We start from the raw sequence: 14424 nt of genomic DNA, 5'->3' as shown, positions 1-14424 counted from the left end.
CCTCGGATTATAATAGAACAACTGACTAGAAAAGGAAAGCAGTTAGTCAAAAGTTCCGTCAACGATAATGGATTGACTGTAACTTTTTTAACGTACCTACAAATTAAATTGAGAAGAAGGAAATACTTTATTGTATCACATGAATTCGAAATAAGCCCGCTAGCTCTAAAATTTAGAGTTTTACCAAAGGGCCAACCTGCGTCTTGTGTTTAAGAAATGTCAACAATGGAGAAAGCTTTCAAAAGACTATTTGTATGTTTCAAAATTTCACGTATAGCAATATAAATGCTATCTTTACATAATGATCTTTAATTTTAAACAGTCAAATTATAGGGAAATGGATAATCAACGACACCCATCGCTAACTGTTGGGCTGTCATTGTCTGAGTACATCGTGAGATTTGATCATCACCCACGACTCCTAAAAACGGAGAGGTTATTTTTGAGCAACCGGACGCACACCATGATCTTCTGATCGAAAGTCTGACCTCGCTTAGCTCACATTCACTGATACATTTGCACTTGATCTGCAAAATTAGTTAAGTGAATATTCGGGTTCCGAACACAATCTCACTTAACAATAAAACATTTTTCAATCTATTGCCCCCGCTCACTCACTATTACTTGACGCATACCAAAGTAACGGTCAGTAATCCTTAAAAAAGACACGAAACGTTTCCCATGACGTCACCATTACTTTTCTAAGACTTGTTTCTTTCTTTATTTATTGTTTTCTTAGTCCATAGTTTCACGATGCGTTATTTGCACTCCACCCATCACGAGAAATCGGACCCCGATTTTAGGCGTTGTCAGTTCATAAAATTACCGCCCACCCATCCTTACCTACACGCACGTGTATGTTTATTGTGATATACAGATTAATTGACAGGTTTTTATCATAAGAAAGGCTTACGGTTTGTTTTAAACGAAAACTACAAAATGAGCTAGCTGTAGCAGAAATTGAAACCCAGATTTTAGCGTCAGACTGCTATTGATTTACTGGTGGGGAGAAATGGGTGAAAGTTCGCATAATTTGAAACAAATCAGTACACGCCCTTGTTCGTCATAGTTTAGCTTGCTTAGTTATATATAGAGAATTAGGTGTTGTTTCGAATATTTATGTAACAGCTACTGCCCCTAGATTTTAACTGATACACCAGAGGTAAGGAAGCTGCTCAATAATACCCACAGTCAACTCTCGGACTATTATAATTAAATCACTTGACCATCAGCTTTAAGACTATTATAATCAAATCACAAGAGCGCCAACTCTTGGACTATTATAATTACATCATTTGACCGTCAGCTTTAAACTCTCATTTATCACAAAAACGCGCCCTGTATGCGTCATAAAAGTTACCAAATATTCCTATTCGATTAGAGTAGCTCAAGAGTTGGCGGTGAGTACTGTTAAATAACTGCCTTTCCTGTAGTTACAGATCAAAGATGGTTAACATTTTGCGTGAGGAAACAAATTGTATAAAAGTATCACAATTAGTATAATTACGCCCCCCTAGTGGCTCAGCGGTATGTCTGCGGACTTACAACGCTAAAACCGGGTTTCGATACTCGTGGTGTGCAGAGCATAAATGGCCCATTGAGTAGCTTTTTGCATAATTCAAAACAACATCGTATAATTACTTCTGCGACTGACACCTGGCGGACCAGCGAAAACTGTAAGAGCTGTTAATACAATGGGCAGGGTACATATGGCTCATTGTGCAACTTTGCGCTTATAAACAAATGAACAACTATATCAATAACTTGTCCGCGGTAACATTTATAAAGATATCACAAAGCGCCGCTCTTAGGAAACGTTTATTTAAAGTTTGAATGAAGTAATTAAAACCTATGCCATCTAATCCCGTGTGTGTATATATTTATATATATATATTAACATATACATATTTCTAAGACTTATTTCTCTGTTTTGGACTTACTACTAAAACAATTGTTACTATAATTTTGAAAGTATATATATAAATCTCCGACTGATAAAAGGTCTATAACTTTGAATACGTTTTTCTTGTTTAGTTGTCCAGTCCTAATATCCTGATATACAGACACCCACGATTCTACTGTTTTGAATATGAAAGCCTCGCGCTATTCATGAACACATGTGGAATTTTCATGTAGGTTTCAGATTCCTAAAAGTGTTACTTTTGTGTATTTCTCTAACGAACATATACAAGTTGCTAATACGTATCACAAGGAGGCCTTCTGGACACAAAAAATATCAATGTACCACTTTCATGATTTGAGTTGGACCAGTCAGTTTAGAACTGTTACAGTAGTTTCATTTAGGAAATAGTTTAACTTCCAACGACTTGCTTTAAAATAAACAACAATCAAATTGTTTTCGTAATGATTTCTCTAGTGTCAATTGCAAAACAACAACTGTGAATGAACTAAGTTATACGACGGCATGTCCACGGACTTATACTGAGTTTCGATACCGATGGAGTACAGACAACTCTTTGTGTAACTTTGTGTTTAATTAGAAAAAAAAACAAAAAAAACAAACCTACAAACTGTAACAAATTTAAAATACCAATTTACACCTATCTAGAGGTCAGTGTTGTTAACCGAACAGCAAATGAAGGAAATATATATACATATATATCCATTGAATTTGCTATCTGTCTCTATGGCAACGAGGACAATTTTCCAACATATGAGAAATAAAATGTAATTATTTTTCGGCGACTGTTTGCTTATATTATGGACATGTTTTGTGGGTTGTTTATCTGTGACTTCGACAAGCCTTGTTGGATTGACTGATTTAACTTTTATGTGTACCAGTGATAACGTGTCAATAATGGAGAAATCTAGTGTTTTTGAATGCAAGCACTAAAAACAAGTAGTCTGATCTCTTTTTATTGCCCTTTATATTGAAACTAGAGACACCTTGCAGCTTTGTTCGGCTCGTTTTGTTACAGGTGGGAGGTTATGTAAACTTGCAAAAAAACAACTTCCGTTACTGCTAAAGCGCATTCTGGATTTTGGAAATGTGAGAGTAACAGTCAAATTCCTCTGATGTTTCAGTTAGGAGTAGCCCAAGAGATGGTGGTGGGTGCTGTTGACAAGCTCTTGCAACATTATATAGGCTCCCATGGGAGAGTACTGATACAGTGTTTTTGTTTGTTGTTTAGCATTATAAGCCCTCAGACTTACAAATAAGCCACCAGGGTGCAGCAGCTTTTCTATAGAAAGTACACATTTTTTTTTTTTCTAAATTTCTTCGATAGTTTAGGAAGCTCGCGCGAATCCACACAAGAACTAGTTACACTAATCTGGAACCCATAAACTACAGGAAGGGCAGCTAGTGAACAGTACTTATCGCCAACTCTTGGTCTACTCTAATCGAATAGTGGGGTTTGGACGTTACTCTTATAACGCATCTTGGGTCTCAAAGTGTAGGACGAGTTTTTGTGGGTAACGGAAGGCAAAAAGAACATAGTTGTGACAATTAGTTCGATGTTTCACAAAATCAGTAAAAGGAGGTCAGGAAATCAGATTAAGGAATTACTACACGGAAACTGCAGAATAACTTAATTAGTAACACGCATGTCTGTAGTGTTGAAGTAAGTTAAATAATGTTCATTTCCAGTCCCACACTGTTTAGAGATTCCGAGTCCAAGGAACTTAAAACAAAAGGAGAAATCTGACAATATCGACTTCGGGAACTGAATAAAAACGAAAGACACGCAAGTTTACGCGAAATGGTATTTGTTTATGAACAGTCAGGAATAAAAATCCAGTGTTTGATCCCAGTCCTAATAATATAGATCCTAAAGCGACAAACAGTGAATTATAAATCCCAAATAATCATTCTAAGATTTGCACAACATAATTGTAACACACCTACACTGCAGGCAACAGGCATAGTTACAGAGCAATAAAAAGTTAAACAAAAGAGGTCGCAGAAGGCGTAGATACAAATTACGACACCATGTTAAACCTCAAAGGCCTTCTTCGACTGTGTTAATCCAAAATAGGGTTTAGAAAACAAAATATTGCATTTTGCTTACTAAACTTCTGTAAACCTTATGATACTACAGTAAGGAAATTAACCATCAGAGGGAGCATAGAAAATGCCCTTTTTTTATATTGGTGAGGGGAAGAAGGTTTCGCCTGTTGCCTTATCGTCTATCGTGAGCTATAAATCATTGACTTGCTTCTAACATATGCAGGTTGGAGTCTAACGATTCCCTACGACACACTTCTAGTGCGGCTAGAAATAGTTATTGTACACAGTTTTGTTCCATTCTCAGTCTAAAGATAAAATTATAATATAATTATCTACAATTTCGTTTCAAGACCTTCTTATGAATGAAAAAATAATAAATCTATCGAAGTTTAATTATCAAGTGTGGTGTTATTGCAACAGTAGTCGTAAAGTGTCGGTCTTGGATAATATTCGATAGATTCGTGATGAGAAACCCACTTGAAGTAAAAATGTATCTCAAGATGGTTGGTATTGGTATTAACCCTTTTATTAAAATAAAGTGCAGAACAACGTTTTGACCTTTTTAAGTTATCTTCAGGTTAACAAAGGTGTAAACTCTTTTTGTTAACCTGAAGATGATCTAAAAAGGTCGAAAGGTTGTTCTATACTTTAAAGTATTAGGTTGTCCAGAAGTAAATGTCGTTTTTGAACTGCGGAGTTTGTAAAAGTATAAACAAGTGTTGTGAAACATGTGTTAATCAAAGTAAGCACCCTTTGCTTCCACATAATTTTGCCAACATGTAATGATGCTGGTTATGCCCCTGCTGTAGAAATCAGAGTTTCTATGGTCAATGAACTCCCTGAAAGCTTCCTCTACAGCTGCCCGGTTTTGGAAGAATAAGGTGAATGAGGCAGAACCTCGAATCCCAATTCGTTCAATTTTTGGAGTGTCATCCTTGACAGATCTAAAAACGCCGATTTTGTTGATCTTCACTCAGCTCATTCGGAACCCACTTATTCAACTTTTTCGTCATTACAGTGATTCCCGATTTGTTTGTGTCTAGCTTTTCTGCAAGCTCACGTTCTGTTGTGCAAGGGTCTGTCTTACCTGCTTCCCTTAATGTGTATTCATCCAAGGATGGCTTCCTTCCATGATTTTCGTGGTCTTCAATACTTTCATCTTCATATCGAAATCTTTGGAACCAACAGTAACAGATCCATGGCCGAATGCCTGGTTGATGTTCCATGTAGTTTTGGTAGCTTTTTGTCCAAATTTGAAGTCTTAGAGGAAAATCAGACGAAAGTCCTTCTTCTTCATGTTGCCTTGGGGATTGCGAAACTTATTATAAGTAGAGTTGAAACAGCAGACAATTAAAACACCTTGTAAGCGACAAACGTTGGATTAAACGAACCAACCAACGATAACTTTTATAGAACCCACTTCAGTTAGACGAAAAGTATAAATTAGAATTTCAGTATTTTTATTATGTACTCACTAATCGTAGAGCCCTAAAGGAGAACTCACGTCAAGTGATTAAAAGTGTTTATAAAATAGCAATTCTTTTCAGTGGAGCTAACAACTGCAACATACTATAAGAAAGAGGTTTAAGAGGGAAAGTTAATTTTAGATCCAGCGAGTTTATATAGATTCTTCTACTGCTGAAGAGATTTGTTCTTTATTCTTAACATTAATTGATAAGATAGAATACATAATTTGATATTTTTTATTTACTCACTTTCACTAACATTGTTTACCCATTTCAGAATTTTCGCGTAAAAATAAAGAGGAAAAAAAATCGTGAGAATTCCAACATTTACTTCTGGACAACCTAATACCGATACCCATACCAACCGTTTTTAGAATACAAAATACGATAGATATCGCTACATGTAATAACGCATCCTAAGCCCCGTATTACAACTTGTTTTTGCTAAGCGCCAAGCTACATTAAATAATATCTTGTGTTGTGCTCACCACACGTATCGAAAAGCGATTTCTGGCATTATAAGTATTCAGAATTAACGCTGATCCATTGGGTGGCGCCACCATATGAAAAGTTAGTAAACAAAGTAATTATGCTAGAAGATGATGAATTCTGTTTTAACACGGGAATTGCATTTCTGTGGATTCAGTGAGGGTTTTCCTTGTATTGAAAACGATATAGTAAAGGTGGAACAAAACGAAACCTATTTCTTTTGTTGTTTCATTAATTTAAAAATTATATTTCTTTATAGTTAGGAACTAATGATTTTGTGTTTTTAGAGTTGTTTTGTATTAGACAGATTAGGGGGTAGCATTTTTTTTAGCACAATGGGCTGTGGGTGCTCTATTCACCGAGTGAAATCCAACCCCTCATGTAGGATGTATTATAAACAGTACATAAAAGAGGACAATGATCTGTTAACTTAATCTGCAAGATCTCTGGTAGCACAATGGTATGTGTGCGGACTGACAGTGTTAGAAACGGGGTTTTGATACCCCCAGTAGGTAAAGTATAGATAACTGTTTATGTAGCTTTCTGCTTCGGGCAGTAACATATAAACTACCTGTTGAAGAAGTTCATCAAAAGATCATTGATCTAAGCTTGAAAGACAATTACAATACATTTAGTTTAAAATGTTTAATCCTTAACTGAAAAGTTAGGTTTAAACACCACAAGGAGTGTTCAGAAAAAAAAAAATCTCTTCGCCTCCATTCATGGTATGAATATTTTGGAATGACAATATGATAAAGACAAAACAAAGAGACACGATCTGATAGTTCTGAGTATCACACAGTGGTTGATGGATAGATAACGAGCAGAAAGGAGACCAGGAACAGTTAACACAAAACTCATGATCTTTCAGGGCGGCGGGGGATCTATAGATCCGATGCATAGAGTTAGATGTGGGGGAAAATGTGGCCCTCCCAGAGAAAACCCACATTCACTAGCTGGCATCAAATAACTGCTAGCTAATGTCCGGTTAAGTTTAACTGACGATTAGTTAGCTAGTAATAAAGAAGGCAGAGGACTGCATTATATGAAACTATCGTGGGAGGAAGATAGTTTGTGTAAACAAGGGTTGAAAGCGACGGAAGAAAGAGAACTGGGTGCAGCTGGATTCGTCTGTAGGCAATGATGGAGATTCAGATGATGTATTTACGAAGAGAACGGTGGAAGAACTGGATTATGGACAGTAAGTCTCGAGACGCAAAGAAGGGCAGTAATATTAGCTGGTGGGGCTGGCAACTCCGTGTTATCTTTAAAGATTCGGTAGGCGGAAAGGTCTATGTGGCTTTCCTCCTTTTCTAGGATTTCGTTTGGGCGTACTGGGAGGTTCTGATAATGCCGTTGGTCATGGTGGAGGCGTCTCGTATGATACTCAGGAATGGTTGGGAAGACTAGATGTTGGTTGGAGCTAGTCTTCGAGTTTGAGTTGACTGTTGAAGGAGTGAAAAGGTAAAAGTTCATGCACTGGGCTGTGTGGAGTTTGGTTGTATAGAGTGTTATGTTGTTTTCTTGAGATAATCGTGACCTACGTTAAAGCAGATTTTGATGTAGGCTGTGGGAAAATACCGTCTCGTCTTAGCATCCTGGTTTTGCTAGGGTCGTATTGGCCTTATACTAGCCAATGAAATCTGTGACCTCATGCTGCAAGAAGACTGGGGGTAATCCGTCCAGGATTATGGGTGCGCCCTTCGATTTACTGTGTGTGTGAGAAAGTACAGTAGCATCGATCAATACCAATCAATAAATCATATATAATATCTGATGTACGTTTTTTTCATTCAGATGTTATGTATATCTGAGTCAGCGATCAGTGAACTGTTGGAACATAAACTATGTTTCTCTTAAGCACATAGACATATAATAAACCATCTGCTTTGTACTACATGTAAGTGTCGAACCTTGAATTAAGTCCTCAAATTTATCTTTAAACCATCGAGATGCAAATATCTGAAACAGTGGCAATGGATTTGCATCACATAAATACAACTCTAAGTACACACTCCTTTTGTGCACAACCCGCCATCTGTTAGTAGTTACTAGAAATACTGGGAGTGTGAATCATATAGAATTTAAGAACAACAAGAGAGATATATCTAAATCATCCCATCTCCTACACCAAAATGTGAAATAAAAGTAAAATACTTGAAGACATCCATTAACATTGAAAAATGTATCAAGCCTTCCATTAATTTTTTTTAATTAACTGCATCTACCACATTTGAAAACAACCCATCCTAAAGGTCAACCACTCTATTAAAAAATAAAACCGTCTTAGTTTAAGAATACACCTACCCTACTCAGATTATATTTGTCTCCTAGTCTTTCCATTCTCAACATTAAATATGAAAACGATGAAGCATCGAAACTATCTTTCCTTTAACAATGTAAAACACGTTGTATCAAAACTATTTATTATCTTAACAATATAAACACCTTGTATCAAAACTATCTATCTCCTTAACAGGGGCGTAGATTTTTTACACCCGATGGGGGGGGGATGATTTTTGCAACTACTTATGTTGACTGTTGAATTTGCAAATTGGTAATATCTGATTACGTGAACCTGAAAGCTGTAAACATGCAGTCACAGAGTAATCTTGTTGCCACGATACTTCAAGGTTTCCATGTAGGTTTGTATAAGTGAGATGTTGTGAACAGTTTTCAAAACGTTAATAGGATAAAGACAAATGTGTCACAAATTAACTGCCACATGATTTTATTTCTGCACACTGTACGGTATAAAAGATGGTCATTATACTTGACAAGGTTACTAATAATTTTCGTTGCATGAATTACGTTTTCAAATATTAATAAAATTAGTAATTACCCTTGATAAGTTTATATCTACTGAAAAACTGTTAATGTTGTTTGATTAAAAATAATTAAAATGTCTTTGCGGACTCTTGAAAATTACACATCAATACAATGTAGCACATAATTATTCATACTTTTCATTGAAGTAATATTCATTTAGTCCTCTAGTCTACATGTTCCCAAACGTAGACTCCTTTGTGATTATCTGGTTATGAATTTTTTCATAAGCTCTTCTATATTTATCTTGTTAACCTCATTTTTGTGAGTGCGACAAACTGCCACATGGTTGAGGCAGCACTGAGACATAGTTGACCTTAACCATGTCTTCAACCGTCTTAATGCAGAAAAGCTGCGTTCACATTCGCAGCTGGATACTGGACATACAAGCAAAATTTTCGTGAGAAGAAACACTTCACTAAACATCTGCTGGCTTGTTTCATGGATTTTACAGTAAGCATTCTTCGCACTTTTCATAGATATTGCTTTTGTTGTCCATTTGAACATGGGCAACTGAAACTCGAGCCGTTGTGCAGAGATTTCTGGATAGAAGTTTATAACCGAGTTGTCAATCTTGCCAGATGTAATTATGTTTTTAAGTGCCATATATTGCCTCAAGTCATTGTTGTCTGCATTGGATCTAGTGGTCAGATGTTCTACGACTGTGTCCACAAATTCAAAATATTGGCTTTTGTAGTAATCTCCAGCTGTTGCAGAATGGTGTGCTGAGCCATCACCTGTGATCCTTTTGGGGGATCTGCGAATGCGTTGTAGTTTAGAGAAATAAATTTAGGGAAGTTACCTTTTTTCAGCTTCATCAAATATCTATTGTAATCTTCCTCTGTTTACAATACTCTAAATTGCTCAACTGTCGTTGCAAATGCTTCAGTCATGCCAGATACTGTCGCTGATTTTGCTTGGAATGCACGGTTTAGTTCCTCTAATGCAGCTAATAGATGCTGAGCCATCAACAATCCTAAAACTGTCTTTCCTTTGTCAAATCTGTCCAGAAGACCTCGTGCTTTCACTGCTACATCTGATTTTTCATTTGCTAATTCAGACAAAAAATCAACAATGTCATTGTAGTGATCATTAGCACATGTAATTGCAGAAAGGAGGCACAACCAGCGTGTTGGCCACAGTGGGCGGATGTATTTAACTGGACCGTTGTGGCTGTCTAACGATACAATATTTTAAAAGATTGTTTTGTATTTGCCTGACCTCTGAAGCAAGTCACTAAGTTCATGTACCCACTGGATAGAATCTCGAACACATTCACAAGCTTCAACTGCATGTTGCATTATTAAATTAGCCTTGTGTGCTCCACAGTGAAAAAAACAAAGCTGACGGTTGCTTCTCTTTTATTTTTGCCTGGCATCCACTGTACGCACCACTCACGTTAGCGGCTCCATCATAATTGTGTGTTCTTAATCCTGACAATAAAAATTTGAATCTAGTCAGTACATCAAGTATAGTCAAGAATATTGTTTCACCAGTTGTATTGAAAACACTCTACAAACCAAGAAATGTCTCATGGACGTAAAGGTCTCATCTACATATCGTACACTTATTGCTTCCTGTTCGGTACCTGTAACATCTCAAGTGCCATCAACCATTAATGCAAAGATTTTACTTTGCTGCACTTCGTGTGTTATGTTCCTCAGTATTTGATGGCTGAACATCTCCATTATTTCATTTTGAGCCTGGGGTGTTGTGAATGTGGTTTTCTTTGACAAGTAGGCCGTCAACTCAGGATCTTCCTCTTCCAGGAGCTTCATTAACTGCAGGAAGTTCCCCTTCGTATCAGTATGTCCACGTAATGCTAAACCTTGGCGCAGTAAGAAATGTAAACTTCTGAATATTTTGGCTAGACTTCTTTTGCATTCTTCCTGCTGCTTCTTTTTTCCATCATGTAACTGGACAGTCACTGGAGTTACATCAAGTGAACCTTCTGGAGATATAGCGAATCTGTGCTGAGAGGAGGCTTGGTGTTCGTTGAATTTCTGTTTTGCCTTTTACCAGTTGAAAAAAAACGGTGGATATGAAGGTATACTCCATTGGTCTCTCAATTTCCCTGTAAAATGTTTTTTATTTCCGCCTTGGCACAATGAAATCATATGACTTTTTGAATTTAATTGTCGAAGTGCAGCCATGGGAACACATCAAACAACTTGCCTTGGAAGTTGATATTTTGAGATTTTGCTTTTTATCGTGGTATTAGTTGTACGTCTGGATGATATGGCTTTCCACACTGTATCTGTGGAGTGTCAGATTTTTCATTACTGCACAAACTTGTTTTACAACTATCTGGTGGTTCATGATGTGCAATAGTTACACAAGTATTTTCAGACTCGTCCTCTGATGAACATGGTATTTCCTCTGTATGGCAAGTTTCTATTTCTTTGCTTGAGGTTGTTGGATTATCTGCACTGTCATTTGTAGTACTATTAACTGGCTTGCAGAACTGTCTAATATCGGAAAGTTTCAGACGCTTGCTTGTGATAATTGAAATTTGTTTCCCAGATGACTCAACAGGCTAAAATACAGTCTTTATTGAAAAACTCTAACGTACAACGAAGGAAGATAGAATATAATGGAAGTAGGACTGAATTGTACAATGTATTTAAGTCGAACGCGCGAACCTCACAGTGACTACCGAGCCGACTGACCGCCTGGGCATCGCTGGGACAATAATGTATGCTAGTTACAACACAAGTAATTGCAAGTTTCTCGAAAAATACTTAAACAATCACAAATATATTATATTTCTCTTAAAGCTCATCAACAGGCAAACACGTTGTGATATAATGTCTATAAGCATGTCTATTAAATAAAAACACCTAAACAAAAACTAGCAATACAATTCGAGTAGAGGCTTCAGGCCGTTGAAACCGCTCCTTTTGTGTTCTAATTTTACAAGAAAATACAATATTTTTACTATCTATGATAAGAGAATATATTGTTCTTTTACCATAAAGCACCAGCACTTTATCAGAGGGCGGTGATATTCTGAAATTTTATGGATTAATGAGGGCCACAAACACAGGTCTAATGAGCCTTGTTGTAAAATCGAAGTTCAGACTAAAGGGAGCGGAGGGGGGTGATGTCGGGCGCGTCTGGATCCGAGCGGCCCGAACCTGTCGTTAACTGTATGCTTAACGCTCACTATGGTCAGCGGCTTCGGCAGCTAAAGAGAGTAAGGCGTTCGACAATAAAACCAGCATGCATAAGAACAAATGGCGTAGGAATACCGCACAATATACACATAAGATTGATGCAGCTACAAACTACAAATGGCTTGCCAGATCTAGATCACAAGAATTTACGCTTGGGAGTAATATTTTTGAATTTCATACTTTGTTTAATCTGTTGTGATGAAAATTTTACTTAATCTTGCACTACGTATAAGACGTAGGTAGATTCTGTGATAGTACTTGCAAGCCTTGTATGTATACTTAAGCCTACTGACTGATACTTACGAACTATCGCTTAGATCGAAAAGCTTAGAAGCACGCCTATATTAAAAATGTACATTTCGGCTACTGAAAAAGCCTACGTCTAGCGCAGTATAGCCCTTGAGTTTGTTTTGGAATTTCGCACAAAGCTACTCGAGGGCTATCTGTGCTAGCCGTCCCTAATTTAGCAGTGTAAGACTAGAGGGAAGGCAGCTAGTCATCACCACCCACCGCCAACTCTTGGGCTACTCTTTTACCAACGAATAGTAGGATTGACCGTCACATTATATACCCCCACGGCTGGGAGGGCGAGCATGTTTAGCGCGACGCGGGCGCGAACCCGCGACCCTTGGATTACGAGTCGCACGCCTTACGCGTTCGGCCATGCCAGGCCCGGCCCTTGAGTAGTTTTGCGCGAAATTCAAAACCAAACACACAAACAAAACTATCTATCCACTTAACAATGTAAAACACATTATATCAAAACTATCTATTATCTTAACAATGTAAAACACCTCATTGAAACCCTCAAAATCTTTATTTTTTTAAAGAGAAAACGATTAGTTTGTGCTTGGAAGGATGAGTGACTACACAAATAGATTGATAGAATTCGTCTTAGAAATATATTTTTTTATTTTAGTCTATTTTTTTATCATTTTTAATTGAAGTTGATATCCAACTTTTATCTTAGTCAACCCTTTTTTTCTTATTGGCGAAACCACGTGCTCCAATTTAGACATACATCATACGCTAATTTCAAATTAGGAGAATAGGTGTCTTTTCGCCCTCGCCGTTGGAGGACAAAATCACAGAAAACACTCGTTAAAATATGTAATCGAATGACAAAGGAAGTTTAGTCTTCATTGTTATATCTACGGGCTAAACACGCTAGAAACCGGGTTTCAGTACCTCTGATGGGCAAAGCACAGATAGCCCATTGTTTAGCATTGTGTTTAACTTGAAATAAACAAGCAAAGAAATTTTAGAGAATACCTAAAAACGCCTCTCAATATCATAATACCTTCAGAGGGGGAGGCTCTTTCGGAAGCCCTCTGGAATTTGAAGTTTATTCCGAACCTAAATTTCATATCCTGTTATTGGAAACAAAATGAACATTATAACGTAAATGATAACATTTGTTATATTTATTAATTCTGGCCCTAAATGAAAAATTAATAGTTTTAATTTAGGATCGTAACTGCTTCCTCGCTTTTTCGTAAGAACTGGGGTTTGATCTGAATTTCGCGCTTAACTACGCGAGGGCTACCTGCATTAGCCGTCCTTAATTTAACAGTATAAGACTAAAGGTAGAAACGTTTGATGTTTAAGGTGACTATTAAATTACAGTAATTAATGTAAAAAGTATAGGTCAGTTCCAAAACTGTTACTTAATATGATTTTTTTTTAGAATTTCTGTGTACTTGTATTTTATCTGCAATGATTATCTAAAGCACCTTTAGTAGGTTTATAAAATACATTGATGGGATTTCTTTTTATGAGTCAGTTTACAGGTTTACACCTACTGACCATCGGTTGTTATTAATTAAAGACCAAATTTTGTGCATTAAAGAATTGTCATGGTGTTGACCCACCACAATTTTGGTGTAATGTAAAGACTTAATTGTTACTATCATGAAGAGACAGGAGTTTATAATGTATTACATATTAATGTCAATAGAAACAATAAATCGTTTTTAACCTTTCTGATCACTTGAAGTACATTGTCACCATATTATTACTCCATTTTGGAATTATATAGTATAATAATTCTATGTAGTAAATTGATGTTCATGTAATTCAAAAGTAATGATGTAATAGGAAATTTAAGATGAAAATGCTATTATTTTCTGTTTATCAAGCATGGTTAGTGATGCAATAGACATTTAACACAATGAATTTTATTATAATCCACGATGTCAAACCTAGTTAACTGTGTACTATGACGTTTACATATGTGAATAATTTTTTTACATTGTCAAATCTACTTAATGGTGTGAAACACTTTAAGGTTTGCTCCTACACTATTAAACTAGATAATGTTACAGTATATTACTTAAGGTGAAAGTATGTTATTTTCTGAACTATCATTTCTATATTCTTACTTTTCAGGCATTGATCATCGCCTTTACATCAAGTTTTTTTGATAAAATATTCTGTACATTTTTCATTTCACCAGATGGGTCACTGAATGGATTTCTGAACTTTACTTTGTCAGATT

The 14424-nt window shown here is 36.5% G+C and overlaps 1 long non-coding RNA gene across 1 annotated transcript in view; it reads left to right on the top strand.

Moving 5' to 3' along the window:
• Positions 1-3168, top strand: part of LOC143222806 (uncharacterized) — a 63600-nt gene extending 60432 nt beyond the window's left edge. The window contains exon 4 of the long non-coding RNA XR_013012492.1: positions 2035-3168. This is a non-coding gene — a long non-coding RNA (uncharacterized LOC143222806). The remainder of the gene's footprint in view (positions 1-2034) is intronic.
• Positions 3169-14424: the final 11256 nt, after the last annotated feature.

Source organism: Tachypleus tridentatus, chromosome 8 (genome assembly GCF_004210375.1).
Source record: "Tachypleus tridentatus isolate NWPU-2018 chromosome 8, ASM421037v1, whole genome shotgun sequence".
NCBI classification, from domain to species: domain Eukaryota; kingdom Metazoa; phylum Arthropoda; class Merostomata; order Xiphosura; family Limulidae; genus Tachypleus; species Tachypleus tridentatus.
This window is presented reverse-complemented; position numbering and strand designations above follow the sequence as displayed.